This window comes from Perognathus longimembris, chromosome 14 (assembly GCF_023159225.1).
Source record: "Perognathus longimembris pacificus isolate PPM17 chromosome 14, ASM2315922v1, whole genome shotgun sequence".
NCBI classification, from domain to species: Eukaryota; Metazoa; Chordata; class Mammalia; order Rodentia; family Heteromyidae; genus Perognathus; species Perognathus longimembris.
The window spans coordinates 25,373,804-25,389,077 of record NC_063174.1 but is presented as its reverse complement, the minus strand read 5'-3'; the positions used below and the strand labels follow the sequence as shown (position 1 = coordinate 25,389,077).

Genomic DNA, 15,274 nt, shown 5'->3' with positions numbered 1-15,274 from the left:
TTCTTTGTGCCTGGATTAAACTCCATGTGTATCTACACCGTATTTCTTTGATCTATTCAAGTGCTGAGGGGCATCTAGGCCAATTCTATAGCTTGGTGAGAGCAAACTTCCCAGGAAAGACGTGGGTGTGCAAGTATCTCTACTGTGTGATGACTTTGATTCCTTTAGGTATATGCCTTTAGGAATAGCCCTTTAATTATACCCGAGTGGTATACAAGGATCATATGATAGTTCTATTTTATTTTTCGATAAGCCCAATTCTATCCTCACAAGCATTTGCTGTTGTTCATCCTCTTGACAGCTGTTCTAACTGGAATGAGATGGTGTTTCAATATGATTTTGTAAGATTCTTTATCTTCAGTGGAACAAAGAAATACTGCAACTATAAGACAACGCCTATCAGAAACATCTGTCAAGTGCTTTCAAAGTTGAACAGAAAGGATGGTGAACACAAAGAGCCTTAGCTCTCAGGCAGATATAAGTATTTCTGAGATGATATGAGAGTTTTAAATAAGTATCTGTTTTAAAGATCAAGATCTAGACCAGGCACTGGTGACTTAAGCCTGTAATCCTAGCCATTTAGGAGGCTCAGATCTGAGGATCATGGTTCAAAGTCCAGGAGACTATTATATCCAATTAACCACCAGAAAACTGAAGTAGAGCTATGGTTCAAAGTGGTAGAACACTAGCCTTGAGCAAAACTGCTCTGGGACAGAGCCCAGAACCTGTGTTCAAGCCTCATGATCAGCAAAAAAATTAAAAGAAAAAAAATCAAGATCCAGAAACATGAGGAAAGCACAGAAGAAGTGGGTTTTTTTAAACAACCAAGTCCCAGTGCATAAGAACCAGCCCCAAGGGGCTGGGAATATGGCCTAGTGGTAAAGTGCTCACCTCCTATACAGGAAGCCCTGGGTTCAATTCCTCAGTACCACACAGATAGAAAAAGCCAGAAGTGGCACTGTGGCTCAAGTGGTAGAGTGCTAGCCTTGAGCAAAAAGAAGCCAGCGACAGTGCTCAGCATCTAGTCATAGAGGTCCTCCTACCACTTTAATGGTTTTGTCTATTTATAGTATGCTGGGAAATTACACAGAGAAGCCTGACGAGGGTTGCTCAGGGTGATCATGGTGGTTAATTTTGAAAATGGCTATGAGCATGTCAAGTTGAGCAAAACTTGTTCAGTTTGCTCAAGGCAAATGGCTACAAGCATGTCTACACAGACACCATGCCTGTCGTGAGACATCAGTTCTGCAAAGTGGCAGGTGTAGCTGGAAGAGAGATGGCCATATAACTTCCATTGTTCACAACTTGGTCTTACAGCTGATGAAAGAGTTAAGAGGGTTTTTCCAGTGATCACTTAGGGTTTTCGGTAAAAATCCTTAACTAGAAAACTAGAGACTATTCAACTTTTTTTTTAATTAAATTTTATTGACAAGGGGTTGTGCAAAGGGGATACAGTTACATATTAAGGCAGTGAATACATTTCTTGTGATATCTTACACCCTCATTTTTCTTTCCCTTCCCTAGATCAGATAAGCATATATACAATATCCAGTGTACCAAAATTATACACAGTAACCACGTAGGGTATGCCACAGGAAATTCACCTAGAACTTTAAAGATAACATTAACAGTAGAATCCTCCTGTGTCCTTCTAGAGACTATTCAACTTTGATCTTCTCCTCCTTTCCTCACTCATCTCCTTCGATTTTCATCAGAAGTGAACCATATGTACAAGGAGGAGGAGGAGGAGGAGGAGGAGGAGGAGGAGGAGGAGGAGGAGGAGGAGGAGGAGGAGGAGGAGGAGGAGGAGGTGGAGGAGGAGGAGGAGGAGGAGGAGGAGGAGGAGGAGGAGGAGGAGGAGGAGAAGAAGAAGAAATATAGCAAAAATACAGAAAGAGTACATACAAAAGAGAAATTATACAAGAAAACAGAAGTTAAAAATATTTAAAAACAGAAATTCAACAAAATTTTAAAAAACTGCTAGGTATAGGTGGCTCATGCCTATAATCTTAGCTACTCAGGAGACTGAGATCTGAGAATCATGGTTCAAAGCCAGCTTGGGCAGAAAAAGGCTATGAACCTCTTATCTTCAATTTACCACCAGAGGCTCAAAGTGGTAGAGTGCTAGCCTTGAGTACAAAAGCTCAAGGACAGCAACCAGGCCTTGAGTTCAAGGCCCATGATTGACAAAAAAAAATTTTTTTTAAGAATAATACACAAGCCAGTGGAGCTCAGGGGAAAATAAATAATGGAATATAAATATAAAACATTATAAGAAAACACTACAGAGGAAATAAAAGTAGAAAAACATGATTTAAAGCAGAAAGAAATTGGGAATGACAGTGATGTCAACAACATTAGAGAAGATGATAGAGGTAGAAGTCAAAGGCAGCCTAACATACATGGTTGGTATTGTGTTATAGGAAAGAAGAATAGAAAAAATGGATTTTTAAAAGAAGTTTTTCAGAAGACTTCCAGGAAGATGGTGGAGGAGCAGCAGAGCCCTATCTAAGCTCCCTCCAACATTGCAGTTTTCCCACTCCAGAGAAACTTTTGCTCCTAGAAAGACAGCCCAAGTAAGTTATAACAGTACAGGGATTCTGGCCAGGAAGGAAAAATTGACTTTGCTGGCCTAAAAACACAGATTTGAGCCCTGGGCGATGCCCTGCCACCACGCCACTGCTGGCGCCAGCACAGCACCTGGCATTCCACGCACCTAAAGCACAGAGCCATGATGAGGAAGAAATCCTTCAGATGGTGCCAGACACACGCGGATCACAGGCTGAGCACAGATGGGCCGAAACCACAGAGAAAGCGTGAGCACCCCACAAAAGACATTCTCACTCGTGCCCACAGAGCAGCTTCTGAAAGCTAGCTGTTCCCCCACTGCCAGAGCAAAGTGCCATCTTTTTTAAAAATTTTTTTTATTTTTTTGGCCAGTCCTGGGGCTTGGACTCAGGGCCTGAGCACTGTCCCTGGCTTCTTCTTGCTCAAGGCTAGCACTCTGACACTTGAGCCACAGCGCCACTTCTGGCCATTTTCTGTATATGTGGTGCTGGGGAATCGAACCCAGGGCCTCATGTATACGATGCAAGCACTCTTGCCACTAGGCCATATCCCCAGCCCGCAAAGTGCCATCTTTGACACTGGCATAGGGTCAGACCAGACTGGAACTAAAGCAGGCCTGGGGAAAGCAAGAACAAAGGGGTCATCTTTGAAAAGGGCAAGAAGGACTGACCAGTGAGAGCCAGCTCCGCCCAGGAGAACGACCCCTGCTCAGGGAGGAGGCTGGCCCCCAGCCTGAGACTCAGACTCAGGTGAACTCAGCCAGAGGTGCCTCGCCCTGCGCACCCCTTGGACGCTGCGGCTGCCAACTCGCCAGCAGCTGGAATTTCTAAATTCAAACCAAAAGCAGCAAGCAGCTACCGGTGGCATGGAACAACCAGACAGGAGAGTAAACAGTTCCCGAGACAGATAAACGGTCCCATCAAAGAGGAAGCCCAATTCCCAGCCGGAAACGGAGCTGAATTCCACAGCCAGCTCTGCCCAGGAGGTCTCCCCACCCAGGAGGGAGGAACTTCCCCAGCTAGCGACTCTCTGTCAGGTAAACCAGGCCACAGGTGCCCGCCCTGCTGAGGCTGCAGCTTATTCAAAGCCAGGCATTAAAGGCAGCGGCCCCACAGCAGACCAGAGGAGCCACAGTTCCCAAGACTGTTCAGCGTCCCCCATCTAAAAAGGACACCCAGTCCTACCTGCAAGCTGTGCGAACCACAGAGCCCCAGGATTTAACTAACAGGGGAGGCAGGTCAGAGCAGATCCACCCCCTGCAAACTGAAAGCAAGTCAAACCAGCCAACCAGCAAGAAAATAGACTGCAGACCATTGCAAGTAAACCAGAGACTGGAGAAAGCCCACCCATACAAGGAGGAATCCTTTTTTTTTTTTTTTTAACATTATTTAAACTTTTTTATTTTTATTTTTCATTTTTGAGATGTCGTTCATTTTTTGTTTTCAATTTTTATTTCTTTGTTTTATTTTGTTTTTCTTTTTTTGGGTAATTTTTTTTTTTTTGCGTTTTGTGTTTGTTTTCCAATATTTTTTCTTCACATTCTCTTTCTTTAAAATTACTTTCCTATGATGAACACCTTCACTCTTTTCTACTGACTCTCCATTGTCTATCATTTTAACCTTGTTCTACCGATTCTACTCTTCTCCACATTTCCACTTCACTGAAACTAAACCAAAATCATCACCCCCCCATACATTTTACTCTATTCTCTTCACTACCCCTAACTTACCCTCCTGATTTACTTCCAGGACCTCCAGACTCTATTGACCCCTGGTTATTGGATAGAGAGTATCCCTGTTCAATGCCAGTGAATCAAAGGGGTTCATAGAGAAATCCAACCAGTCCATAAAAAACTTAATATAAGAACAAAAATTGCTCATAGGGTTGTAATGGTAAATAAGTAACTACTGAATACAGGACTAAGGGTTGGTTGTTATATTGAAATTGTACTCTTTTTTTTTTTTTGCCAGCCATGGGTCTTGAACTCAAGGCCTGAGCACTGTCCCTGCTTCCTTTTGCTCAAGGCTAGCACTCTGACACTTGAGCCACAGCGCCACTTCTGGCTGTTTTCCATATATGTGGTGCTAGGGAATTGAACCCAGGGCTTCATGTATACAAGGCAAGCACTCTTGGCACTAGGCCATATTCCCGGCCCTGAAATTGTATTATTTAGGGACATCAAATCTGATTTTATATACAAAAAAGAGAGGGAAGGTATCTATATATAATTGTGAACTTCTAAGATTTACACAACAGTGCTTGGTAAAGTCTCCTTTGGGTCTTAAACAGTATTCACAGGTGCTTGTAGATTGGCATTCCCAATCCAAATGGGCAGAAGAAGCACAAGAAAGATGGCAAACAATGGAGTCTCATCTCCCACTCAAAACAAGCAGGAAGCAGAGCAGTCAATCAAAGACCTAGAAGAGAACCCTCAAAATGCTTACAACGTTTACTGATAAAAATGTTAAATGAAAAGTTTGTATCTCTTCAGTCAACTATTCTAGAGTGTGAGGAGGTGAACCAAAAATTAATAGAGAATTTCATGGCCTCCACAAATAGAAAGATAAATGAACTTCAAGAGTCAAATGAAAAGATAGCTACCCAGCTAAAAGACTTGAGAGATAGCACTCAGAACCAAATTAATGAAGTAAAGAAGTCCATGCAGGACCTAAGATAAAATTATAGCAAAGACATGGAAATCATCAAGAAAGACCAGTCAGAAGGAAAAGAGATTTGAAATCAAGTAGCTAGGCTACAGTCCAGACTAGATGAAGCAGAGGATCGAATCTCAGGAACTGAAGATTCCTAGAATCTATGGAGAAAGATCAAAAAACAATACAAAACCAATCCAATTGACAAAACAGATCACTCCAGGAGTTCCAAGATACAATCAGGAAGCCCAAATTAAGGCTTATAGGTATTGAGGAAACCTAGAGAAAGAAGTTAATGGAATAGGTAACCTATTTAATAGAATATTAGCTGAGAACTTCCCAAATATCCAGAAGGATAGGCCTATCCAGATACAAGAAGCATTTAGAACCCCAAACTGACCAGACCAGAATAGGACATCCCACTGACACATTGTGATCAAAATAGAATCAATAGAGTCCAAGGAAAGAATCCTTAAAGCTGTTAGGGAGAAGAAAATAATCACATATAAAGGAAAACTAATCAGAATTACCCCCAGACTTCTCAGTAGAGACCATGAAAGCAAGAAGAGCCTGGAATGAGGTATGCCAAACCCTAAATAAAAATAAATATCAACCAAGAATACTGTACCCAGCTAAACTCTCATTCATAGCCAAAGGTCAAATAAAAGTCTTCCACAGTAAGGAAAAACTGAAACAATGTATCTCCACCAAACCAGCTTTACAGAAAATCCTCAAGGATGTACTACAGAGGGAAAATAATCAAGGTCACAATACAGACAGAGAATGAACCCTAAATAGAAAACCAGAATAGTAGACCAAGAATTGGGAAGACACAGCTCTTAACAAGATAGCTATAATGAAAGGAACTAACGATCATCTCTCAATCCTAACTCTCAACATTAATAGACTTAATTCTCCAATCAAATGACATAGGCTCATAAGTTGGATCAAAATCCATCTTTCTGCTGCCTCCAAGAGACACATCTATCCAGCAAAAGCAAACATCTTCTAAAAGTGAAAGGCTGGAATAAAATCTACCAAGCAAATGGCCCCCATCGGCAGGCTGGAGTTGCAATCCTAGTATCAGACAAAATTGACTTCAAATTAAAAATGGTAAGAAGAAACAAAGAAGGTTACTACATACTAGTAAAGGGAACTCTCCTACAGCAGGATATAACAATCCCAAATAACTACACACCAAATACAGGAGCACCCAACTTCATCAAACAAACACTACTGACTCTAAAAACACTCATAGACCCAAACATATTGATAGTTGGAGACTTTAACACTCCACTGTCACCACTGGACAGATCAACACGCCAAAAACTGAACAAAGAAACCACAGAACTAAACAACTGCATAGTCCAACTAGACTTAACTGACATCTACAGAATATTCCATCCAGCAACACCAGAATACACATTCTTTTCAGCAGTACATGGAACATTCTCCAAAATAGATCACATCTTAGGGCACAAAGAAAATCTATACAAATTCAGAGGTATCAAAATCATTCCCTGCATTCTCTCAGACCACAATGGAATAAAATTAGAGCTCAACTCAAACAGCCACCACAGAAAATCCTACAATTCATGGAGACTAAACAACACACTGCGGAACCATCAGTGGGTCATTGAAGAAATTAGAACAGAAATTCAAATGTTTATGGAATTCAACCAAGATTTCCCTGATGAACATTGATGCAAAAATTCTCAACAAAATTCTGGCTAATTGACTTCAACAGGTCATAAAGAAAATCATACACCATGATCAAACTGTATTCATCTCAGGGATGCAAAATTGGTTCAATATCAACAAGTCAATTAATATATAATCCACCACACCAACCGGAGCAAGGTAAAGAATCACATGGTTATATCTCTGGATGCATATAAGGCGTTCAATAAAATCCAGCACCCATTTATGATAAAAGCCCTGGAAAAATTAGGATTCCAGGGAACACTCCTGAATATAATAAAGGCAGTCTATGACAAACCAACAGCAAGCATAATTCTAAATGTAGAAAAGCTAAAGCTATTCCCTTTAAAATCAGGAGAAAGACAGGGATGTCTGCCCTCTCCCCTCCTTTCAGCATAGTACTAGAATTCCTAGCCAGAGCAATTAGGCAATAAGAAAACATAAAGGGGATCCAAATAGGAAAAGATGAAGTTAAACTTTCTCTCTTTGCAGATGACATGATCCTATACCTAAAAAAACCCATAGACTCTACTCCCAAGCTACTAGAGCTGATCCAAAACTTTCGCAAAGGAGCAGGATATAAAATAAACCCTCAAAAATCAATGGCCTTTCGATATGCTAATGACCTGAAGACCCAGGCCGAAATCAGGAAAGCAACTCCTTTTGCAATAGCCCCCCAAAACATAAAATACCTAGGAATAACCTTAACCAAAGAAGTGAAAGACCTCTATGATGAGAACTTTAAAAACATGAAAAACGAAATTAAGGCAGAACTAAGGAAATGGAAAAACCTCCCATGCTCCTAGATTGGGAGGATTCATATAGTCAAAATGGCAATATTACCAAAGGCTATCTACAAATTCAATGCAATACCCATTAATATCCCAACACCATTTTTAAATGAAATAGAGGAAGCAATCCAGAAATTCACATAGAACAATAAAAGACCCAGAATAGCAAAAACAATCCTAAGCAGAAAGAACAGTGCTGGAGGAATTACAATACCCAACTTCAAGCTGTATTATAAAGCTATAATAATAAAAACAGCTTGGTATTGGCACCAGAACAGGCCTGAAGACGATGGAACCGAATTGAAGACCCAGAAAGGATCCCACAGAACTATGCCTACTTAATCTTTGATAAAGGAGCTAAAAAAAATAGGATGGAAGAAAGAGAGCCTCTTTAACAAATGGTGCTGGCAAAACTGGTTCAACACCTGCAACAAACTAAAACTAGATCCTTATATATCACCCTGTACCAAAATCAATTCCAAATGGATCAAAGACCTCGAAATTAAAACAGATACCCTGAAAACACTAAAAGAAGGAGTAAGAAAAACACTTGGACTCCTTGGCACAGGACAGAAATTCCTTAACAACGACCCAGAAGTGCTACAAATCAAAGAAAGATTGGACAAATGGGACTGCATGAAACTGCAGAGCTTCTGCAGGGCAAAGGACATAGCTCACAAGATAAACAGAAAGCCCACAGATTGGGAAAAGATCTTTACCGACCATACAATGGACAAAGGCCTCATATCTAAAATATATGCAAAACTAAAAAAAATCAAATTCCTTCAAAACAAAACTGCAAAGAACCAACAGCCCCCTCAAAAAGTAGGCTAAAGACTTAAAAAGAGACTTCTCTGATGAGGAAGTGAGAATGGCCAAGAGACATATGAAAAAGTGCTCTACATCACTGGCCATAAAAGAAATGCAAATCAAAGCAACATTGAGATTCCACCTCACCCCAGTAAGAATATCCTTTATCAAGAAAACTAACAATAACAAATGTTGGAGGGGATGTGGCCAAAAGGGAACCCTACTTCATTGTTGGTGGGAATGTAAACTGGTTCAGCCACTCTGGAAAGCATTATGGAGATTCCTCAGAAGGCTAAACATAGAGCTCCCCTATGACCCAGCAGCCCCACTTTTGGGCATCTACCCAAAAGACTACAAATAAGAACACATTAAAGCCACCAGCACAACAATGTTCATCGCAGCACAATTTGTCATAGCTAGAATTTGGAACCAACCCAGATGCCCCTCAGTAGACGAATGGATCAGGAAAATGTGGTACATATACACAATGGAATTTTATGCCTCTATCAGAAAGAATGATATTGCCTCATTCATATGGAAACGGAAGAACTTGGAAAAAATTATGCTAAGTGAAGTGAGTCAGACCCAAAGAAACATGGACTCTATGGTTTCCCTCATAGGGAATAATTAGCACAAGTTTAGGCTAGCCAGCGCAGAGGATCACAAGAGCCTAATAACAATGCCCTTATGTACTCATAAGGTGCATAAGATGATGCTAAGTGAAACGAACTCCATGTTGTGGAAACGACTGTTATATCACTGTTATAATTACTTTCAACATGCCATGTGAAACGTAGCTTCTTTTCTTATTGATCCTCTTGTATCCCCTTCCTGTGGTTGTACCCACACTATCACTGTATCTTATCTGAGTACACTGGAAACAGTATATACTGGTATTAGAACTAGGAAAGGGAAAGGGAATATCAAAATCGAGAGACAAACGATAAAAAGACAAATGACTACAAAAGCAATACTTGCAAAACCATTTGGTGTAAACCAACTGAACAACTCATGGGAGGAGAGGGAAAGGGGGAAAGGAAAGGGGGGAATGAGGGAGGAGGTAACAAACAGTACAAGAAATGTACCCAAGGCCTAATGTATGAAACTAACCTCTCTGTACATCATTTTGACAATAAATAAGGAAAAAAAAGAAGATGTAACAATAATATGAAATGTGAGCCTGTATCACCAACAGGCCACCAGAAAACCAGAAGTGGAGTTGTGGCTCAAAATGGTACTGTGCTAGCCTTTAGCAAAAGAAACTCAGAAATAACACCCAGGTATTGAGTTCAAGCCCAACAACCAACAGCAACAATGATTAATAAATAATTGTTGTTTTGGATCCCAATTATATAATCATTGTACTTAAAAAAATTAAGTATAATGTGTTTTTCAGATACATTTTCCTCAAAATAAATACTGCAATTTTTTTTTTAAAGAAGTTTTTCAAAAAAGTTACAGAAAAAACTATCCCAAAATAAAGACTTCAGTTTCGGGACAAAGATAACATAATATTTCAGGAAACACTGAGATAAAATAACCAAACCAAGATAAAATCAAATGAAGGAAAAAGAACCAATTTAGAAAAAAAGTAAAAGCATACCCAAAGCAAAAGGCAAAAACTTACACAGAAGAGAGAAATCAGGTGGCCTTTAGACTTCACCACAAATTCATCTATTCTAGAAGACAGAACAGTGCCTAAGAAAGTTCTGTGAGGAAGGAATTTATATTCTGAAAATCAGTTCTTCATATGTGGATACAAAAAAAAAAAAAAAGTCACTCTCCACAAAGAGGCCTGGTTCAACATAACACAACTGCAAGCTCTCCTTGGAAAACCATTTAGGAAAACAAAACCAATCCTTGATGATAATACATGCACCTAAGAGGAAGGTGGCATCAAAAGAAAGGATTCTAAAGGTAGAAAGTCACTGAAGGTATGAAGTCCCGAGACAGACTATATGGGCTTGAATTATGTCTCTGTGCAATTTAGACACAGTATTGAAGCTCTGTCTAACTTAAATCATAATGTTTTCTAATCCCTAATTTGGCTCCGGTATGTAATATATTTGCAGAGAAAAGAACTAAAAACTTATATATGTGTAAGCTAGTATTTTATTGTAGCAATGAAGCTAACCACTAGTAATATGCACCTGAAAATGTAAGAGTCAAGCATTCTTACCACACATACCCAAAGCTGACCCTGGGAAAGCTTTATGAGATGGTTGGATACATAGATGACCTTGACTACAACAGCGACATAATGGGCATTTGCAAATTGTACAATCATATGTGCATTCAATTATCTCAATACAACTTGGGTCTTTTAAGAAAGAAAGCTGGGATAACTATGACAACGACTGTATTAAGTCCTAGTGTAGTACTTCATATAACTGCTGACAAATCTATATAAGCAATCTTAAAATATACCTCACCAAAAACACCCAAGGTAATGTTGGGTCTGTTGCCACTGCCAAGCTCTGAAACTGTAGCTTATGACCCAGCATCTCTAGCCCTGCTACACCTGGTGGTTTTGAATTCACATGATCTTGCTGCAATGACTCTTTGGAGAGTATACCTGACTGGCGAACTTCGATATGTCCAGACCAAAATACAAGGGAGCTGGGAAGTGAATATCTGTACTTTCTGCAGGCAAAGCAGCTGTCTCCTATCCAGATCAGATGAAAGGGAATTTTCCAAACGATAAGAAAATACAGATATGGGGCAAGCTAAAAGAAGGGTGTATCTCCTCTACAGTAGAATAAAGTTAAGAACCTTAAAGAGATTAAACATAAACTCAGTATAGTCATTTTCTATTATTAGACCTAACTACCAGAAGCTGAGTTTTGAGAAAAGAGATTTCTTCAGCTCCCAGTTTTGGAGGCCGAAAGTTGAGACAGGGCAGCACCTCCTGCTTGGACTCAGGTAAGGGCACCGTGGGCTGCATCACAACATGATGGATGGCATCATCTGAGAACATATGCAAGAAAGACAGTTCACATGGTGAAACAGAAGCCAGAGAGATTCGGAGGCTAGGATTTCTCTTTTTATGACAACCCACTCTCAAGGGAGAGGTCTCATCAGAACTACAGTTAGTCCTTTCTGAGAGTGTGCTTCCCAATGACCTAAAAATGCCTTCTACTAGGCTCCACCTCTTAAAGGTTCCTTCACCTCTCACATCACCACACTGGAGACCAAACTTCTTTTTTTTTTTTTTTTCAATACCATTGCTTTAATAACAGGAAATACAAGTACAAAAATATTGTACTAGTATATTTTTATTACATGGAGAGGGAATAACACATTTGTATTTTTACCAGGGTTTGATATCATCCAATACTTTTGCCACAGTATTAATCATTGGCTTTCTACAGCTTTTTTTTTCCTATGCAGTTTTATGAATGAAAAAGCTCACAACTCTTTTCAACCATTTCAGATTTACATTTATCCAAATATTCCTGTTCAAGATGATTTGGAGAACTGTTTCTTAAAAAATACAGATTCAGCTATGCATTTCAAATGTGTAATATTATCTTTGATTGGCCAAGATCTCCTTTGTATTGGCATCACAAAGACATTATGCACCTATTTGGGGTTAAAAGTGTTGTCTCAATAGTACAGAACAATAGTAGTTATTAGTTAGGTAGTAACTCATGAAACCCCATTTATAGAATTGACAACACAACAGGGAGTAACATAATGTCCTGTAAGTATTAAAGAAAAACAAGTTTACAAATAATGAAACTGTAGTTCCTAACTCTAAAATAGTTAACCATATAAAATGAGAGTAACATCAATTAATAAAGAAAAAGTACACTGCTAGTGCCCAGCATTCAGCCTTCCATAGCATAATTTTTCGTTGTCAGCATTATGCTTTGCTCTTGGTAGAATCATCTTTGTTTCTTCTTTTTACATCCCAATTATAAACCCTGGCCATATTGACTTCAGTAGTAGTAAATTGATCTCGAAGAAAGTCAAGATCTTCCTCAAGAGAATCAAGATTCTTTGTAGCAGTAGATAAATTCTTTTCCAACAATGCCTGAGCTTCATCAATATCATATTCAAGCATTACATTAGCCCCCAACCACAGACACACTTTATCAGTAGGAGGAACCGAAGCTTTGCAGTACAGGTTATCTGCCAATAAAAGTCTGGTCTCCATTGAATCCGGGGACTCTTTTTTCTTCTGCATGTATTTTAGAATTTCTAAAGTCTGCTTTATTTCAGGAATCTGACTTTTCAATCTCCTTTTCTTTTGAGCAAGGTTGAGTTCCATAAATTTATATTTCTGATATTGTTCATCCAGCTTCTTTAGTACTGTGTCTGCAGTCTCGTTCCCAGGCTGTTTCATGAAGGAATCTACATCTTTACAAACACAGCTTCAGGAATCCCCAAGTGAAGCCGTCGTCCGGACCCTGAAGTCACTTCTTCTACCACACCACCGTCTTTAGCAGCCGCCATCTTAAGAAAGTGATCTCGCGATTCGAGACCAAACTTCTAACACAAGAGTGACAAACCACATCCAAACAATAGCAAGCCTTACATACCAGGTACCTGAGGTACAACGGTGAGTGTAACGGTGGCCAAGAGAGACTTAAGCTTTAGAAGCCTTAGTTTCATCTGCAAATGGAGATGACAATAAGATCATCCTCATGGTGCCATTGTGAGAATTAAATGACTTAGCTCATGAAGAGCATAAAGTCAAGGCTCAGCATTAGATATTAAAGTTTATCATCCTCATTATCATCCTCATTATCTCTACTTCTTCGCTGCCCAGCACTAACTTCTCTGCACATAATTATAATCTCAAATATGCTCCCATCTGGCAAAATTATATTAAGGTGCCTGAGAGATATCTATTACAGCCTTTATGATAGTCTGTAATGTGTAGACTAAATTTCAAGATTAATTATTATTAATATACCCTATATAAAATGGTGATGGAAGGATCATTGTGATTCAATTTTAATTTTAATATACTGTAATTCATAATAGGTTCTTTACATTACTTTTAGTATTACCTATAATTTGCAAATTTTATTTCTTCAGTGTTCTATAGTATTATTGCACATTAATTCAATAAACATTTTGGAATATTTTCTATCAGACCACGAGTTTGTAGGACATTTATCTCAAGAAACTCACAGTATCATGGATATACAGAAAAGTGAATTAAAACTTACAGTGTCTGCTGGCACTGGTGGCTCATGCTTATAATCCTAGCTATTCAGGAGGCTGAGATCTGAGGATCCTAGTTTAACTTTTTTTTTTTGGCCAGTCCTGGGCCTTGGACTCAGGGCCTGAGCACTGTCCCTGGCTTCTTTTTGCTCAAGGATAGCACTCTGCCACTTGGGCCACAGCACCACTTCTGGCCATTTTCTACATATGTGGTGCTAGAGAATCGAACGTAGGGCTCCATGTATACGAGGCAAGCACTCTTGCCGGTAGGCCATATTCCCAGCCCCTGAGGATTTAGTTTAAAGTCAGCCTGGGTGGGAAAGTCTGTGAAACTCATCTCCAATTAATCACAGAAAAAGCCAGAAGTGGCACCGTAGCTCAAGTGGTAGAATGCTAGCCTTGAACAAAATGGAGCTCAGGGATAGTGCCCAGGCTCTGAGTTCAAGCCCCAGGACTGGCACCAAAAAAGAAAAAGTTATAGTGAGCTGGGCAGTGGTGGTTCATGCATGTAATCTTAGCAACTCAGGGAACTGAGATCTAGGAATTGCCATTCAAAGCCAGCCCTGGCAGAAAAGTCCATCAGACTCTTATCTCCAATTAACCATATGGAAGTAGAGCTGTGGCTCAAGTGGTAGAGTGCCTTGAGCAAAAAGAAGCCAGAGACAGTGCTCAGGCCCTGAGTTCAAGCCCCAGGACTAGCAAAAACAAAAAAAGAGTTTAAAAGCTGTGAACGAGCATTTTCTAAAGTGTATTCTGAAGAATATTACCTTACAATGTCTCATGCACAAAATATGCATTTTAAAGCTTCAGACTCTTATTGCATCAAAGTGTTTCACTAAGCACTTGAGCACCTTGAGCCCTTTAACTACTAAATCATTTTTTAGTATAATATCTATTAATGATCTTGTAAGCAGAGTTTTCCCAAATGGCACTCGGCAACTCTACTCTGTATATCATATGTTGAAACTCTTACACTGGCAGAACAAAGAGAATAATTAGAACAGCATGTGATCTTTTCAAAAATACCTGTTTTGATACATTTCAAAATGAAAAGATTATTTCTTATCAAATTTACCGAATGTAAAAAGCTTAAAAGGGACACATGTTTTTAGGCTAATACTGTTAGCTTTATCTTCCTTTTCTGTGAAGGCAAACAAAATCAATGGGTGTGTTAGATAATTAGGGTCAGGATTTAGCCACCAGACCATCTTAGTCTGTATTCATGCACCCCATTTTGACCATTAAGCAGCTTTCTGCTAAACCTAATTATGTCCCTGCTTTAGAAAAGACATTGAAGAACAAAGGTTCTGATGTTAAACCCATCAAATATGTGTTTCTATTTTTTTAGCCTCATAATAAGAATTCTGCCAGGTATATTAAGAGGAGTAAAGAGACATCATTAACCATTGATAAATAGAAAAGGTTTTCATTTTTCTTTTCTTCATTCCACTACTGAAGAACAATAATGAAAAGGAAGTGTGGATGTAATGTGGACTGGATGAATGCTGCTGCTCCTCCCTGTAGGAGAATTATCTTTACCACCTCCTAGATAGGATGCTGGGCCAGTAAAATGTGAGC

At 39.4% G+C, this 15,274-nt stretch overlaps 1 pseudogene; it reads right to left on the bottom strand.

Moving 5' to 3' along the window:
- Window positions 1-12,064: 12,064 nt before the first annotated feature.
- Window positions 12,065-12,983, bottom strand: LOC125363112 (annotated as a pseudogene).
- Window positions 12,984-15,274: the final 2,291 nt, after the last annotated feature.